The sequence below is a fragment of the Leptinotarsa decemlineata genome, unplaced genomic scaffold (assembly GCF_025532065.1).
Source record: "Leptinotarsa decemlineata unplaced genomic scaffold, Ldec_3_MD MMD2_tig00000882_RagTag_RagTag, whole genome shotgun sequence".
Lineage (NCBI taxonomy): Eukaryota > Metazoa > Arthropoda > Insecta > Coleoptera > Chrysomelidae > Leptinotarsa > Leptinotarsa decemlineata.
The window spans coordinates 3,241,011-3,258,473 of NW_027412556.1; the positions used below are offsets into that span (position 1 = coordinate 3,241,011).

General features: G+C 33.6%; 1 protein-coding gene across 1 annotated transcript in view; it reads left to right on the top strand.

The window, feature by feature from the left end:
* Nucleotides 1–1,816: 1,816 nt before the first annotated feature.
* Nucleotides 1,817–17,463, top strand: part of ich (zinc finger protein ichor) — a 70,580-nt gene continuing 54,933 nt past the window's right edge. The window contains exon 1 of the mRNA XM_074174816.1: nt 1,817–2,333. The gene's annotated coding sequence lies outside the window, so the exon portion shown is untranslated. The remainder of the gene's footprint in view (nt 2,334–17,463) is intronic.

Here is a 17,463-nt window from a genome sequence, read left to right on the forward strand (position 1 = left end):
AAAATGGAAAAATATGCCAAAAAATATTAAAACTATAAAGAATTTGAATACTAAATTGAAAGATGAAACGGATACTACCAAAAAGTCAAATGTGATTTATAACATTCCTTGTAACAATTGTAACTTGGATTATATTGGAACAACATCTACAATTCTCAATCAAAGAATAACTTCACATAAAAGTGATATAAAGCTTGATAAGAAATCATGCGCATTAGCACAACATTCTATAGAAACAGGACATAAACCAGTAACATAATACAGTAACTTATTGGAACTACATCAAAAACATAATAATAATGAAAATTGAATCAATAAATAACTTTAAAATAATTTTTTGCTGCGAACTGGTTTATTTTGGGCAAAAAACCCAAAAGACATTTTTTGTTTAGAATGAAACAAGCTATTGGAAATTACTTTCCAAATGGTAAACAAATAATAAGACAAAAGTTACATTGGAAATAAATTTTAGGGGTTGCGTTTTCCACCCCTTACAACCATGGGGTAAACCAAATAAATTACTGGCTAAGTGTCTTTTTGGTAGTACAAAACGTCAGGTCAATTTCAATATTGTAACTTTTTTAGTGCTTGTGAAAAAAATTGTTATACAAATTTTATGTGCCCCCTTTAAGGGGCTGTATCTTAACAAGGGATGCTCCAATGAAATTTCTTTATATGAAAAATCCTGTATGTTTTTTGATGAGGAATCACCTCCTTGAATGTTTTACATTTATTTAGTTACACCCTGTATTCTTTGAATGATGAAACTAAATTTCAGTATTTTAATATTGAAAAAGGATTGAAAGCTTTATAACTCCTATTTATTATATGCGAGCGCGACATTACGAACTATAGTTGGTATGATGAAGATTAATGTTAGGTGGATTCTATTGAATTGTTCTGTGAATTATTATTAAATTTATAAAAGTGCAATTTAAGTATATACGTGTAAATGGAGCTAATATTGTCAAAGTCAGATTTTTTATTCATTACATTATTTTCCTGCTGTATCTTGACCATTTCCAGAAAGGAACGTTTGAATGCGTTTTTCTCGATGTCAATCGAGAATGGTTTTGTTTGGTCAAAGCACAAATAAGTTTGTTACATCTAATGTCACTCTTATGAGACGTAATTCTTCCCATTAGGTTGCGACCAGTTTGTACTATGTATATTTAGTCACAGTCATTGCAATTTATTTCGTATATACGCATGATTTCTCTAAATGTTTCAACGGAGTTTTTGTTTTTGATAATTAGTATAGCAGTAGAAAGTTTCTGTGGCAAACTTTGAGGAAATTTTGACATGTATTTTTGAAATCAGAAAAAGTAGAGTCGAGATAAGTATTCTAGAATAGACTTTGCTATAATTGAGTCGAATTACTAACTCATATCGTTTATGAATCTCCATGGAAAGACTCGAATTTGAATAGCCCTGTATATAAATAAACGTTATCACCATCAAATTTGAATATCGTGTGATCTGTTGCTGCAAAAAGTATGGGAAATTACATTATAGTCAGTTTATTGTGTTTTCAATTCCAAAATCGCAAGCCACACGCCCTGCGAAATATCCCCTGAGGTACACCGCCATCACAATCCCAAATAACGTTAAACAACATCACGCGACTAATACTGAGAGACACCGAAATCCGAAATCTCATCTTCAAGAACCAAGTACCCCCACTTACCATAAGTAGGTTACCTCAGTATAGATCTACTACAGGTACAGTTAGCCGACATGGAGGGGGTGTTTCTGGTCCCACAACTCTTTGGTAGGGCTCCTGATGACCAGTTTTACGTCTTCGCGCGCTGTGAACACGTCCAACAGCGCCAAAAATTTCCAAAATTTGCCGGGCACCCGGAATCGCATAATAATTCGCGTGACCCAGTTTCTCGACGTTCTCGTCGCAGTGACTGGCGAAGGATTGACTTGGATGGCCATCCCGAAATTTGTGTTTGATTCTATAGGATTAAAGTGAGGAACGTCGATTTGAATCGAAGTTATCGATCAAGAACACCATTTTGAATAGTGACACAGTGACACACTTTGGATCGGTTTCGGCCAGTGATGTTTATCAAGAAGCGGGCCCAGTTTTTAAACAAGCCGAAACGGTGATTTTTCAAACTTTTGTAGCGCAACAGCTCTGGATTTAACGTGTTGATCCTGTCACGTAACGCTGAAAAATTTCCGTTGTTCTTCGACAACTGAATTGACTGACATTTGTTTCAGGAGACAATAGACGTTATTCCGGATGTGCAAAGTGTAGAATTACGGATAATACCACAGTGACCTGTTTACAGTTTTTTGTCATTTGGAATATATTTACATATCAGGTGAGTATGGGTTACTGAGGCGGCTTTTGTTGTGAGCGATCAGATGTGAAAGAGAGCAATGAATTTCCTTGACAATGAATGAAGGACGACCAGGTTTTATTCGTTTCAGCTACCGACGACAGCGTTTCATTATAATGTTTTGATTTTGAGCTGGAAGAGAGCGAACATTTGTACTAAACCTGTAAATCATTAGAGAATGTTTGGTGAAGTTTCTGAAGTTCTTCACATATGAACAGTCGAGGTTATAACAAGTACTGAAAAATACTGCACCAACGTTTCGAACTCTATAACAACATTATCATCTAGCACTGCGTAAATCTCAAAAAAAAATATAGAGTTTTCAGAGACATGCATAACTGCAACTGTGTTCTGATCGCTATAATATCACCTGATTGGGACACCTCATTTCCTGGATAAGACAAGGCACTTCAAGTTATTCGTGCTGATGTCGGGATGGACGGGTCACATTTGGTGTGAAATTAAGTTGTCATGGGAGAGAAATGGTGGCAAACACCATTTCTCTTACAAAGGATGAATTAAATTTCTCCAAATTGGAATACAAAATACTACTAACGTAAAAGCTGTAGTGTGGTTATCAAATTCCTTGTAACTGCAAAGGGGTCTATGTAGGACAAACCAAATGATTCGATTGGAGAACTGAAAGATCCACGAAACATAAGAAAACCACATAGTTCAGTTTTGATAGAATAAAACATTTAAGAACGGAAAAAATCTATACAGAAAGATCAAAACTCGGAAATAATTGAAATTAACGTACAACAAATAGTATGAACGACTGAATTATTTAGGGTGTATTTGTTTTCAAATTTTGAGCTTTCAGTCGCTGAAAGTATACCAGTAGAATATTAATCCACTTATCAAGAAATGGAGGTATTTCTGGACATATAATCTGATTACTTGTGGGTTTTTGAAAATTTTTCATTCACAAAAGTTTTATGTTCTATCTTAGCATTAACTTCAATCTATCGTATGAATGGGTTTTATTCATGATAGACAGATACATTCAATATCAAATAATTAGATTCGAAACCAAAGTATAGGTACAGAAAAAACACGATGAAGCTAGTGACTTAATTCACAAAGAATTCACTAGCAGTTCCACTGTATTTTCTATTCTGTAGGAAAAATAAAAAATAGCCATGATATTTACTGTTCTATTCCATATAGAATAAGTTATCTACCTCAAAGATAGTTTAGTGCGTTTGTTAAACTTCCATGTTATAGAATTTGTAGTAGTTTCATTATTATTTCATTCTCTTCTTCCCAACTTTATAATGTTAACTAGTCACATACTTTGTTGTACACTTCAATTAAATCCTCTCAAAAGAGTATTCACTATAGCCACTGTTCAACAGTGCTCCCTACTGGATAGTTTTTCATTTTATTCATATTGTGGATACTATTCATTATTTACTAATTTTAGGAAACTATATAAATGACAAAAACGCAGATAGTCCAAACATGAGACAGAATGAGAAAAGAGGTTCCAAAAATTTGTAAACCCACTAGTATTAATGAAATAAAGTAAAAATGAGAAACGAGTAAGGTGGATGGCAGAATTAATATGTTTGGTTTTTGTAACACAGCACTCATAATAATAATATAATAATAATAATATCGTTTATTAGCCATAAAAAATACATTTATTCATAAAAGAAAAAGAGCTAGCAAAAGGCTATCTTCCACCCCTGTCAAACATTATACAGTGAGTATAAGAAAATATTATTTACTATCATAACAATAATAGAGAAGAGAAAAAAATAATACATCAAATAGTTGCTAATAACTCTTAATATTCTTAACATTATTTTGGTCAATTTAACAATTTCATTGCACTATCATACATTGATTTCATTTCTTTTTTAAATTGATGAATAGTATGATTTAAAAGGGGTAAATTTCATTCAGATAAGAAGGGGCTATACGAGAAAAACATCCTTGAAATTTGGAAGTACGGTGCCTAGGTATGTTGAATGAGTTAATACTCAAATTGACCATATGTATGTCAGAATGCCTGCTTAAAAAACTATATAAATAACTAGGTGTTTTAGTTTGAAGCAATTTAAACAAAAACATTTTTATCAAATATTGGACTCTGTACCTCACATTCAGCTCCTTCATTTTTAACAAAAATGGGGTGACATGTTCACCATATAGTATACAGTATACATCATACGAACGCAAGCATTTTGTATACATTGTAACTTGTGCTTGTTATATTGCGGCAAAAATTGTAATACACCGAACAACAATACTCGATATGGGGGTAAATGAGAGTTTTAACTAACTTGAGTTTCATTTCTTCTGATAACTGGTACTTGAATTTATATAGCGATTTGAGTTTGAAGAATGATATTTTGTAAATGTTTGTCACATGTTCATGGAAAGACAAAAAGCTATCTATGGTTACGCCAAGATTTTCAACACTGTTTACCCAGTCAATGTCTGCGTTATCGAGAGTGAGCCTAAAGTTTCACTGAGTTTCTACTATTTGTCTTTGAGACCCTATGCATAAGGCCAAAGTTTTATTTGGATTGATTTACGCTCCATGATTCTCCGAGTATAGGGATGTTTTGTGCAAATCTGTGTTTATATTGGCCACGCAACTTTCTGTATCGGTGTTATGAGAAGACAAATATAACTGTATATCATCTGCGTATAGATGTACTTGACAATGTGATGAGAAAGTGGGGTAATCAAAAATAAACACTTAAAACATCAAGGGTCCTAAAATACTTCCCTGCGGTACACCTGAGATTGTTTCTTTTAGGGATGACCATGAGTAGTCATCCAGTTTGACCCTCTGTGATCGACCTGTGAGATAGCTGGTCATCCATTTAAGAGAAATGTCACTTGAGCGTGCTGATGAGTAAATCGAAATTAACTGAATCGAAAGCTTTACTTTGATCAAGCAGTACCGAAATGGTGACTTTTGATTGATCTCTGAATCTGGCAAGATTGTCGATTACTTTCAAGAGGTATTCGAATAAAATTTTAAACTATTTAACAGAACTCTCAACATATAAAAAAATAAAATGAGAAATGAATCTTTCTATGTTTTTTTACCACTTTTGTTTGTAACAAACCTTACTGCAGTTTCGTCAAATGAGAAACACGTTTATTGTTTTAGTTTCATTATGTCCTTATAGGACGAAACTGGAGTAACGTTACTTACAAATAAAAGTAGTAAAATAACATAAAATAACAATCAGCTCATAACTTTTTAATTTTAATATGTTCAGTTTCATTTTTTTCAGCCCTCATTGCATTTTTCAGTTTATTTCGTAGTCGGATTATAATTTTCAAAGCTGTTTTCTTCTGTTTTGAATTTTTTCAACATATTTCATATTTACACCAAATTATTAGCGCCTTCGCCATTGTACTAACTAAGAAAACCAATGAGCCTTAACGAAGAAATTTTAAATTTTGTACCACCACGGCATATTACATTGTACAGGAGATTCATCATAAAATAGAACAATAAAATATGCTACAACACAAAGAGGACTAGCAAAACGAGAACATTCACAAAAAATGCAGACGAGTATATGTGTAATAAAAATAATGATTATTAGCGCATTGCGACTGCTTAGACCCAGTGATTACTTACCCCACTCCGTTGGGGGTGGTTATAGGTTGATGAAGCTGGTAAGCCCTTCCATAACTATCGAGACTTCGGGAACAGGGCTCAACCAGCTCAATCTTCGGGAAAAATACTGATATTAATGCGTTTGCTGTGTGCATGTCCAGCATACGCGTCCTCAACTATATTCATCGAGATAACGCTGCCCTAAAAGTGCTTTAGTAACACCCTCGGTGCTCCTACGGTATTGACGAGACACCGGTCTTGCTTTATGCTCCGGGGGTTATGAAACCGTTGTGAACATTGAAAGGTTTCGAAGAAACAGGCTAATAAGTTTGATGTATTCCTCTTTGACGATCAAAGTAGGATAATATTTGTCATGGAGTTTACCGGTCCGAGTAAAAATAATATTATCTGGTGAAATGATGCCTACACTACTCTCTTATCTTGAGATCATACCGGCTTGCATCAAAACGGCAGAAATCCTAACCGTACAAATGCAAAAGGCAATCATTCTTGGTTTTCTCCGTCTGCTCAGGGCACACGATTTTCGGACCCAATGACCGCTCACTTCACGGCTATGGAGAGTTGTCATTGGTTAACGATGTTGGTACGCCTTCACAATGAGTCAGAGCTTCCAAGATGAATAATGATAATGATAATACTTGCATTTCGTTCATCAATAATACATATTCAAAATCGAAAACAAAATTGTTTTGAAGGAAGTAATCGATGAAGGAAACAGTTCACTTTGTGGCTGTTTATTGTCGTTATTTTCCCTACTTGTCTCTTGAAGACTTCCATACAAATACTTCTTAAATTACCACTTCGTATTGTTTTTTACAGTTCCCGTGATTTTTATTTCTTTCTGATTGGATAAGATTTCAGTTTTCATATTTTTCATAGTTTCAATGATAGAGCAGAAACGTCTGTCAACCGAACCTGGTTTTCTTGCGATAATAAACATTTTCTCTTTCTCTGCCTCTGTTGAGTATCAATGAAAGTTAACAATAGGGATTTCATTCGTCCTTTGGGAACTGTATATTTATGGAGTTTTTGAAAAATACTCTTCATAATGGATTATTTTTATACTCATGAATTTGAAATGAAGTACTGAATTCGAATTCGTTGTTTGATATTTACATAGTCTTATCTTTGTCATATATCCTTAGAAACACAATATTTAATTTCCACACATAATTTTCAGACTCTAAATCTGATTCATTTTCGGTTTTTCTTTGTTCTTATCATTTTCTAAAATTACTGTATTCGAGAAATGATGAGCCTAGGTGATAATCAAGTATAAAAGATTATTTTTCGCCTTGTCTAACTTTCTATTCACAGTTTTTCAATGTTGTTTATTGTGTACATGTTGAAACTATTTGAATGTATGTTAACACATTCACGTTGATTCATTTTACTGTATTATTTATTGGTAGTCGTAGTGCATTTGCACTTTGTATTTTATATAAAGCTATTGTCACACACATAGAAGTGAAACATGCTGATTTAGTGCACTAAATTTATTAGGTGCTATAATTTCAAATTTACTTCCTCCGCAATGCAAAATGATTAGTCGTGATCCTTTGTTTGCAGGCATATTAGGCGTACACATTCTCGAACCATCAGTTCACCCTTTCGTAACTGTGTCGTGAGTGTCATACCAAGTTTCGTCCAGATAGAAAATTTGCCGTTGTTCTTGTCTATATTTAATTATTTGTTCTAAGTATTTGTTACGCAATTCCACTATTCTTCTGCTTTCCATAACTGCTTGACGTTTGTTTATTATTCTAAATCTGAATCCTAGGTTTTTTATCCAATTCTGCAGAGTTTTGTCACAGCAGCTCACATTATGGCCGAAAGTATTCCATTTCTTCCTTATGATTTCAGTTGTAGGGATTTGTAACAGTCGTATATTGTTTTCTTGTTTTATATTGTTTTATTAGATAAACATCTAAAGGTGTTGGTAATCCCGTATCACATCGCGTTTTGCGTTCATAAGGTTTGTTTTTGACTATTTTACGTACAGTTCAGAAAGCAATTTCGGTCAAATCTCATATTGCTTGAAATAGTTTGTTTCCCTCAAACCCAAACTCAAGATGTAGATTCTTATATACATTGAAACATACATCTTATTCACTGGTATCTCTTTTTGGCATTTTTCACCATCGCTATTGGAATCACTACACTGGAAAAAGTCTGCGTTGTTGTCACATTCGTTATTACTATTAGTACTTGTCCAAGGACGCCACATTTTGAACATGATAACAAAAATTTTAAGTAATTATAACTGCACTAATATCGAATTTCAACACTCAAATCGCCATCAATTCCTGAACTGAACATTGATGACACGACGGCGATAACCATCACCGCATTCCCTGATTTCTATTCGTCATCGTAAAATGACTTCAAATTTAATTTTATGACTCTTCAGCCAATCGTAAAACTCGGTTATTAAAAATTATTCAAATGAACAGCCAATTCTACAGTCAACGTGGACTAGTTCACAGCCGGTTCATTTCTATGTATTGGTTTCTTTGGCCTTTGAAAGTGACGCCAACTTTAAGTGTGCACAGTATCGTTTACTTCGACTATACTCAAAGTTTCTATTCAGAACAAGGATAGAAGATCCAAAGCCAAAAGTCTATTCTGTACATTGTAATGAGTAGAACACAGTTTAGTATTTTATGAACACCAACGTTTGCTTTTCATAAACTTCACCTGACGATTTGATCTTCACTATCTTCGCTATCACAGTAGTTTTTTGTTGGGAAAATCAAAGTCCGCCTTCATTAATATCCAAATTATAGATGTTTACGTCTTCTGTTCAATGTTTCCATGATTAAACGTAATTTCAATGCAAACGTTACTTCTCAATCGATTCCAGATTTTTATCGTTGTAGTTGTCCTTCGTAAGTTTTTGTTGAGTTGACCCATCAAAATGTCACATTCTTGCGTAACACAAAAAATGATGAACCTCTGTGAAATTCACCACTATTTGTGCAACATTTGAATCATAAATTTCCTGAAATTCGGTTGATATCACAGTTGGTTCGGAATCACGCCCAGATTTTTAATAAAATATTTGGTGCCGTTGAAAAACCGTTTGATTTATAGTCGTGGGCATGATATTAATAAAATCATTAATTAAAGAGCCTTGCCTGCGGCATGGTTCACTTCTACAAACAAGCTGGATAGTGTTATTCTAACTATAGCCCAGAGTTATAGGTTAAGCCATGAGAATACACCTTGCCAATGGAAGATATTCAATAATATTACGAGGGTGGTCTTGAAGTTTCCGACCTAACAAGGATACAAGAATTTTTTTCAGAATTCATTTTTAGTTTTCAAAACAGTCTCCTTTCAACCCTGCACAATTCTCCCATCTCTGTAACCCGTCCAAATAGTACTCTGCGTTTTTTTCTGCGAAATATTCATTCACAAAGCTGATTGCCTCTTCATTTGACGAAAATCTCTGTCCTCCGAACGCAATTTTGAGATGTGGGAACAAAAAGAAGTCGCTTGGGGCGAGATGTTGTTAGTAAGGCGAATGATAAGGCACTCGATACGGTAAGCCATAACCTACTCATCGAATCCTCGAAAATTCAGGTATCAGAGGTAAAGCTCTAGACTCGCTCAGAAGCTATCTCTCAAATAAACTGCAAAAAGTCAAATTGAAGAATATCCATGAACCCAAAACAGTAACGTATGGAGTACCTCAAGGACTAATGCTGTTTAACATTTATTCAAAATATTTATATGAAGTCAATACCAGAGGAGGAATACAGCAGCAAATACAGATGATACAGCAATCTTTACTCAGCTCAAGAATGGAACACTTCGAAAGAACTAGTGGAAAGAGATGTGTATGAAATTAAATCATGGTTTCAGAGTCGATTGCAAAAGATTGTTTCTTCCACTATCCAATAATAAATCCACTTTGCAGTCCTTCACTACTCTAAATATTTTTGATGATTCTTCAATAGATCTACATCTAGGTATGATTTTGACAGTCAGCTCAAGTGGAATGAGCAAACTGAAAAACCTCAGATATATTTTGAATCCACTCTGATAACTAATGAATATCACTATAACACATGATAGAAACACAATACTTACTTGCCTCCACCAGCTTTAAAGTCTATTGGGCAGAAAATTTTAAAATTTTTGGGCCCGAAACTCTACGGGCGTCTTCCGCAACATATTGCTGAAATTAATAATATCGAACAATTCAAAAAAAAGTTGACAGGTTATATCAAATCGGCCTCGAGGGTTGATATACATCTACAAATCGAAAACCCCTTCATGATATAGTACTTCGGTAAACAGTACAGTCCCTTCTGATTGTAAACCCTTTTCATGGTATATTTTTTCTGAGATATAATGAATTTAATTTCTAACAGGTTTCCCCACTTCATTGTAGTTTATTTAATTTAGGTCAGCTTATGATACTTCTATGTTGTAACGGTTTCCTATGTGCAATAAATTAGTATTATTATCACAGTTCGAAAGCTTTTGTTTTTTTGGAGTCGGTTCCCTTCTGCAGTCTACTGTTTGGACTGTATTTTCATTTCGGGTTTCATCTACAGTAATTAATCGGCGCCAAAACTTGGATTCATTTCCCTGAACTGCGCCAAGAGAGCGTTGGAAATGCTCATTCGAACACGTTTTTGGTCCAATGTGAGCAAACACTCGCATCAACTCACTAAAACGAGTGTTACATTACAACTACGCGTACAAAATGGCTGAAACTTTGGTGAGTAACTGTCAACAGCTGAACAACGAACTCACTTGCTTTCATTTACGAGGGCTGAGGTCGGAAACTTTTCAAACCACCCTCGTAGATATCCTAGTTGAGCTTCACACGGCTCTAGGTGAATATATTATACAGAATTATATTAAATTCTGTGATATTAAAGTCACTTCAGTTAATTACTTAGATAGTTTCCTCTGGCTGATATACAATTATGGAGAATGTGTGAAATATTATCTTTTTTGTGTTGAAAAAACAAATTCTCAATAATATATTTTGTTCTTAATCAACAGCATGTTCTGAGATGATCAAGAGTCTTTGTATATATCTTTAACAAAACTAAAGTGGGTGAGAAAGTAGATCAGTTTATTTCAATTGAATGTTAATAATGTTTTTGCATCCATGGCTATATTAATTTTATTTTATGGTCATTGATAGTGAATTTATGTTCATTGATAATAAGTCCTATATATTTCAGGTATTAATTATTTCTGAATATTCTAATAGTTAACTGTATCAAATTTGTAACTTCACATTCTTCCCTCATTTTTTTACTCACATAAGTACTTTCTGAAAATAAAAATAATATCATGAAACCAACGTATTCCAAAAACACTTTATTGTGAGATTTTCACTAAATTGTTTTACAAAAACGCAACACGTGTTTCGCCATACAATGGCTTCATCTGGCGTGTCGTTCAACTGTTGAACGACACGCCAGATGAAGCCATTGTATGGCGAAACACGTGTTGCGTTTTTGTAAAACAATTTAGTGAAAATCTCACAATAAAGTGTTTTTGGAATACGTTAGTTATGGATTTTCATCAAGTATCGGCCGATTCCATCATATATCATGAAACCATCCTGAATAAGCATGAACACTGTATTTAGAAGAGGTTCTACGTATGAGAAACTGAATATTTCGGAATGATGTTTCGAAATATTAAACAATACCATAGCACCTACACAGTGGATGTATGTCGGAAAAACCACTACTTCTCCGGCTAATACCACGCTGGACATTGGATTATAGATGGATAGATATACGTTTACTGTCATAAGAATACATCTTGTCGACAAACATTTTTTTGCTAAAAAACTAATTATAAATATTAATGAATTGTTGAGTACATATATACATGTACACACATATATACACAAATGAGCACAAATACAAACAGTATGTTTATTAAAATGCAATATACATATACACTGGTAAAAATAAAATCGAGTAAATTTTGTATAAATGTATAAATTTGACCAGAGTTGGCTCTCCTAAAAGATAGTAGAGTGACACATTCTGTTGAACTTCATTACATATAATTCAGTTCTTGATTTGACAGACATTGATGGCCGACAGAAATTGATGCAAGTTGCCTCACAGGGATGGATAATCTTGCAGATGTTAATCGTTTCGTCGAAAAAAATAAAAAAACGTAAAATAGAGGAATTTCGTACTATTTTTATTCAGGGGGTTTTTGTAGTTTTAGACAACGGCCGAATCAAACTTTTCAAATCCCATTTACTACTTGTTACTATGCTTGGTGTCTAGACTTCATCCAACTATTCCTGGCGCTGAAAAAAATCCGTTAATTAGTCGTACGTAAATACTGATCCGTTTGAAAACTAATTATTGAGATGAAATTCGAGTGTTATACTAACAGTACATAACAGTAATTTTCTAATTATTTTCGAGAAAACGAATCAAGTGTTACCAAGTATTTCGTGGAAACAGACCATAACCTTTCCGAATAAATGATCCGAAATTAATTGAATCCGTTAGAGGCAATAAAAAAGCGGATTGTAAAAGAGAATGAAGTACATATATTTGATAGATTTTTAGCCCATCGGAATGTTGATTTACGGTTTCAACGAATCAAGCAAAACGAGGATTTTCTTCTGTTGTCAATAAAATTAATTAAATTTTATATAGGATTTTGATCAAGTTAATTTTTAAGTATGAATATTCAGGACACATTCCTTCATAACCTCAATTTTGTACTGTCATATCAAAGTAATGAAACGAGATAATACAACACTGAAATTGTAAACCAGTATTGACATCTTTAGTATTTCAGCCCCCCCTGAAAAGGGAAGGGTAATGCCAAATGGAAAAGCTACTTATTTCCTTGTTTTTTTAGAAATTGGTGTTTAGAGTGTTTATTTCTCAATTTATTCTCATAAATTAAAATCAAATCTGAACACGTGTTGCATTTTAATATTTTTCAATCATTGTGTTTTTACTGAATAATGTCATCATACGAGGTTCAAAAAATAAAATAAATTTTCATTTCGCTCAAAGAATATTTATTTATTCATCAGTTCTTATTTTGTCCTTGACGTTTCTCAGCGGATCGGTTTTTTATCTATGTAATCGTCGCAAAACGCCGTCCTTTGATGAGTCTCTTCATTCTTGGGAACAGAAAATCGCGGGGGGGCAAATCTGGCAAATACGGTGGCTAAGGCATGAACTGAACCAAATGAACTGAAACAACTAAACACATTATCTCTGTTCAAGAAGAAGCTGAAATTATGGCTGAATTCAAAATCAAGAATTTCAACACATCGATTAATCGATATAAAAAATACATACTATGATTGATATTAAGTTAAGGCTATTTAAAATAATTTCTTTCACACACTCGTTCTGTCAGATTTTTCTGTGGAAATCTGAGGCATGCCATTATCATATCAACACAAGTTATACTTTCCTGATTTTGATGATCGCGCTTGCCCCATATTTCATGATTAATTTATGACGTAAATATAACGTCTAAAACGATTCTTTTGTACTAATTATCCTTATTTCACAACAAATTATAGTTACAATTCATATATTCTGTGAATATTCTCAATCTTATCGTTATGATGTCCTGAATAGTAATTTTATTTTTATGAAATTTTTGGTATTATTATACAGTATTATTTCCTTAAAAAAATTATATTGTTTCTTAAGACATTTTTGTTCCAACTTTCGTCTACTGTTCTTTTTATAATTAAGCTATATCCGAAACTCTCAAGCTAGTTGAAAACACATTCTTTTGGTTAACCTATAATCTCATTTTTACTCTTGTTTTTTTCCATTAATCTGACTGTATTACATTTGATTCGTCAACATCACACCAGAATAATATGTCACCACACACAAGCTGATAATATCAGCTTCGAATTTATTGGCTTCTCAGCCAATAAATTCTTCAGTTCCTAACCTAACCTAACCTAACCTAACTATGACTGCCAAGGACGAACGCTAAGATTATTTTTCAACTCAGGAGCAAGTTTGGGAGCTCTTAACAAGATTTTGGGCAAAAAAGATACACTTGGATAATCGAAGTGAACAGAAGACGTAATTGTGAAAAGAGAAAAAGGAGAACAAGAGATGAATCTTCTCTAATAAGGAAAGGGAAATGAAGCTTGTGGAATCAAGCCAAACAAAGAGACAATATGATGAATGTCAAGATTTTGCAGAATCGAATAGAGAACTGAAAGACCTTTCAAATAAGATACTTGACTATCATTTAAACTTGAAGTTTTCAACTTAAGGGTTGTTGTGAGAAGAGTGTGGCTGATATAGAGTGAATTTGTATGTAGAAATATATCCCCCTCGAAAGTAAAGTTGACGTGTTTTGCGCTTTTTTACAGTCTCAATATCAATTGACTTATTCAGTCTTGTTCTTTCCAACTGTAATGCACTGGATATTGTTATCAAAACCAGCTTTTTGTTCTGTCGAAGGGTGGAAAATTACGAAATCCTGTATGATTTTAGTCAAACTTCAAGTTAAACAAATTTTCTGAATAGTAAGCGTGATTTTTCTTTCGCTGAAAGATTGTATTTGCATATGGTGATCACGAATTATTGACTGTGCTAGATTTCAGTCGATTTGTGACGATGAAATTGTCGTGGGAGGTGAAAGTTGTGGTAATAATAACATAAATAAGATTTGAATGGTTTCGATTATGACAATTCGTTTTAATCATGACTAATCATTCGACACAATTCACTCGAAAAATAATGAAAATACAGGGTGTTCTTTAACTATTGTTTGGAACTTGCACAACAAAAAAGCTATGAGCTATAATTTGAATTTTTGCCTGAGTTTTTGGTAACCACAAAAAAGTGTGTGTCTATATCGGTGTTCTGATGACCCATAATTGAGCAAGCGTTTGCTTTTCCTAATAACACCCATTGAAAGAATCACACTTGAACTGTTTGTGACTCAAAAGAATGGTTAATTTGAAGTTTTGACCATAAAATGTTATTCTATGCTTTTATATAAACGCATGAAAAATTCAAAACAAATAATTGAAACTGAGTTCAAGTTTCATCTGTTGAAGTGCATTTTCCAATGATAATATTTGCCCTAACTCACATTTCATAGTCCAAAAGAAAACTAAACAACTGAGAAATGATTTTTTGTTGAAAATTGATCTCTTCAAAAACACGCCTGTCGTTTAACGTTATTCTATATCACTTTTTCTCTAGAGAACTAATCAAGAACAACGTTTTTTTACATTTTTCAATGTGTGTTGTGAATATGAATGAAAATAAAAGTATTGAAGCAATGAATAACCAGTTTTTCCACTGAATATAGTTCAAGTTTCGTTTTTGCATGTATGAAAATGTGCAGAACATCATTTGTTTCGAGAAAATATAATAAAACCTCAATTTACGTTAAAGCTGAACACCAAAATCCATTTTGAAACTGTCAAAATAAGCTAGTATTTTGTGTTTTCTCGTTCTTACAACAACCACACTTCTGTAATTGCAAACCAATCATTATTCAAAAAACAAGAATCACAAAAATGTTTTTACATAAATCTACAAAACTGTCGAGTTTGACGTTAACTTCTCTCCTCTGAGATGAGGATTCCTATTATATTTCTGAAATAATCATATATTTGAAGGTCATTGACACAGCCCAAAGCATGGCGCTTAAGGTCAAACATTTAGGACCACCTGATTTTTATTCAGAGTATTAGCCAAACAGTAACAGGTGTTAGATTGGTATTTTACACTTGGATGGTGTAGATTGTCGGTACGAAGTATAAAAAAATCCGGAAAGCACTGTGTAAGGGGCCGTTCAGGGTTTACGTAAGGATTATAGGGGCGAGGGGTCTTTGCTTTGCTCATTTTTGATGACATGAGGGGCTGGGGGATCTAAATGGTGATTACGTCAACAGTAGTTATTTACTTTCACACATATTGCAACCCACGCATTGTCTATGTTTGAAAAATGAAAAAAAATCATATAACAATGTTTACGTAAGCATGGGAGGGAGGTAAAAGCTTTGCTCACTTATGATTTTTGCTGAGAAGGGGGGCGGAGGTTAATAATTGTAATGAATTTGTTAACGTAATACTTGAACGGCACCTAATCAATGAAGAAGTCGAAATAAGCACCCATTGAAATTTTTGTCTTGATACAAATGAGCACTGAGTGAAAACAAAAAGAAGTGAAAGAGATTCAAAGCGAAAGCTTCATTAGAGATCATCAAATGATAAATCGCTTTATGTAACTATCTGCAGCTTTCATTGAGCGCAGACAACAAAAGATGATTCCTCATCCGCTGGGTGACGTCGAAATTTGGTTTTGATCACTCTTGATAACCTCGATCTTTGATTTTCGTGGTTTGACTTTTCTATTTGGCTTCTCCGAAAAGGAAGTTTTACTTTCAATGATCATTGTGGTTCAGAAATTTTGAAAAATGGTGCTGAAAGCTCACAAACCAAAAATTCATTAACTGTCCCGAAAACTGCATTCCACCGAAAGTGTTTTTTTTTGTTGCCAGCTCCTTGTCTCTGTGTTAAACACTCATTTTCTCACTAAATCCTCAACAGGTACTCAATGTAGTAAGAGGGTGGGCCTATATACTAAAATATATTTTTGAAAAACATATTTTCCAGTGAATGGATTTCTATGTGAATGATGCTGCCGTTGAGGATTCATTTCAGCATATCTTCTAGAAGCTTCTAACCCATTTCCCTGCGACAGACCGTAAACGTAATGCATATCAGCCATTTCCTTATTCGTGTATGCCATTTTAATTATCAATGTAACAAATTAAGAACAGAACAACAACACACAATTAGTATTAATTCAATTTTGAAAATTCACAAACTGACAGCGTCATACCAATTTAATTGTCACTATCGCTTATAGCGACCTACTAGATAGATTAGTTTCATATTTTCGCATTTATGACGATGTATCTTTACACGTATTTAGTTACACCCTGTATAAGCTACTAGAATCTTGAAAGATGAACTACCATACAGAGTAGCAAGTAATTATCATTGTTTGAATTTTTTATCGGTGTTTCAGCGTCTAGAACCTCGCTTGGGTTATTCATGTCAACACATTTGAAAGCACAGTTGAATGACTGGCTGGGATATCAATAAAAACTTTCTTTTTCCATATGGTTAATAGGATTCATGAGTTATGTTGCGAATAGGAATCATAATATTATTGGCTTTGATATGCGTATCAAACTTTCTCATTAATGATAAAGTAAATTAAAACAATTAGGTATATAGTTACCTTCGGAAGTCCAAAAATCCCCCCCACTGTTCAAAAGTTGATTAATTCGTATATTATCTTTTCGTCGATTCAGTAATGTTTTTGAATTGCTAGATTTGGTTTTTGGAAAAAATTGGTCTGTGGAAAGGAATGTCTTCATGAATCATTCCAACCCAGGATTGGCTTCGATTTTAAAGATTTCTTTAAATATTTTTACATTCACAAATTGAGTTGGTGAAAGTGATGACATGG